The sequence below is a fragment of the Poecilia formosa genome, unplaced genomic scaffold (genome assembly GCF_000485575.1).
Source record: "Poecilia formosa unplaced genomic scaffold, Poecilia_formosa-5.1.2 Scaffold12, whole genome shotgun sequence".
Classification (NCBI taxonomy): domain Eukaryota; kingdom Metazoa; phylum Chordata; class Actinopteri; order Cyprinodontiformes; family Poeciliidae; genus Poecilia; species Poecilia formosa.
In genome coordinates this window covers 2,852,260-2,853,621 of record NW_006799951.1, presented here as the reverse complement: position 1 = coordinate 2,853,621, position 1,362 = coordinate 2,852,260, and the positions used below count along the sequence as shown (strand labels likewise).

The 1,362-nt window shown below is 42.7% G+C and overlaps 1 protein-coding gene and 1 long non-coding RNA gene across 3 annotated transcripts in view; one reads left to right on the top strand and one right to left on the bottom strand.

Annotated features, from left to right (window-relative positions):
* ctbp2a (C-terminal binding protein 2a) overlaps nt 1-1,362 on the bottom strand; it is an 80,942-nt gene that overhangs the window by 60,672 nt on the left and 18,908 nt on the right. The gene's annotated exons all lie outside the window — the stretch shown is intronic.
* LOC107835544 (uncharacterized) overlaps nt 1-1,362 on the top strand; it is a 13,151-nt gene that overhangs the window by 3,459 nt on the left and 8,330 nt on the right. The window contains exon 2 of the long non-coding RNA XR_001661323.1: nt 682-684. This is a non-coding gene — a long non-coding RNA (uncharacterized LOC107835544). The remainder of the gene's footprint in view (nt 1-681; nt 685-1,362) is intronic.

The following is a 1,362-nucleotide window of genomic DNA, read 5'->3' as shown; positions in this document are numbered from 1 at the left end:
GAACAGGTCTGAAAAAAAAAAAGGACAGTCTGTGGGCTACACTCAAGAGAGAGATTCCTTTGATGCATCAAAGAGTGATGTCATCACTGATGATGTCATTGTTACCATAGGAACTAAACATTCTAATGGTGCATTCACACCAAACAAGTTTTAAGCGTCAGGCTCAAAACGTGTTTAGTGTCACATAGACTTTATATTCAAAGTCTATGTGAAGTATTGGATGTGCTGGACGCGTCAAACGCTCCAAACGGTTCAAATGGCACCGCGCTAGACGCTCGAAGAGCGCCGCAACGGCCCTCGACGCGCCTCCACATAGAGTTTGAATGTAAACCAGATGCGCTTGACGGTCAAAATGTGTTTGGTGTGAACGCACCATTATATGTCCAGTGTCATATTAGGTCCACCATATTAGGACCAAAGACTTGTCCTAATATGATGGATTCATTGCTTCGGGTCAGGGGTAATGTTTAGACGTAAGATGTGAATTAAGGTTTAGTTAATGTTAGGAATAGACTAGTAATGGTTTGGGTTAGGGAAAATGTCTGGGTTAGGCAAAATCGCAGCTACTAAAATGTAGGGAAATCAATGCAAAGTTCTAATATGGGTCAAAATAGTTTTGACAAGCCCGTATAGAATTTTGTTTTCTAAACCATTCTATAAATAATGATGATATAATGTTAGGTTGTTTTTCTGCCAATTGCACAGCTGCAGTACACTAGTAGTCTAATGTGTTGAATGTGAATGTGGTGGTGAATTAGAAACCAATCAGAACCAAAAGTTTGCCTTTTGGTTCTGATTGGTTGTTTCTGGACAGTAGCAGAGCCAAATTAATTTTCACAAATTCTCTGTTTCGTATTCTATTGTCAACTGTTTAACAAATATTCATCCATCATCTAACATAACATAGGTATGCTAGATGATGGAAGAATATTTGTTAAACAGTTTGAGGTTTTGCCAAATTTATGCAAAGCCTCAAATTTTCATAATGCAAAGTGTTGGCAAAACCTGGGCTTGGATAGTGACCTAGGTTAGTGCCACCTGGGTGTGGGTCGGTGTAAAGGCCGAGCCGGGCTTAGCTTGGCCTTTGTGCCAACGCCAACATGAAGACCCTCCGTGCAACCAGTGGAGGTTGATCGCATGGATGTCTGTCTTTCCTCGGACCTCCATGTTTGTGTGGAGGTTTGGCTTTGCGTGGACTCCTCTGTTTGCAACCTGAGTGTGGGTTGGCGCAAAGGCTGAGCCAGGCTATGCATAGAGACCCCTCGTTGATTCAAGGTCTGTTTTTCTTCTGACCTTCCTGGTTGATCGGAGGTCCATCTTTCCTCGGCCCTCCCTGGTTGATTGGAGGTCCGTTTTTCTACG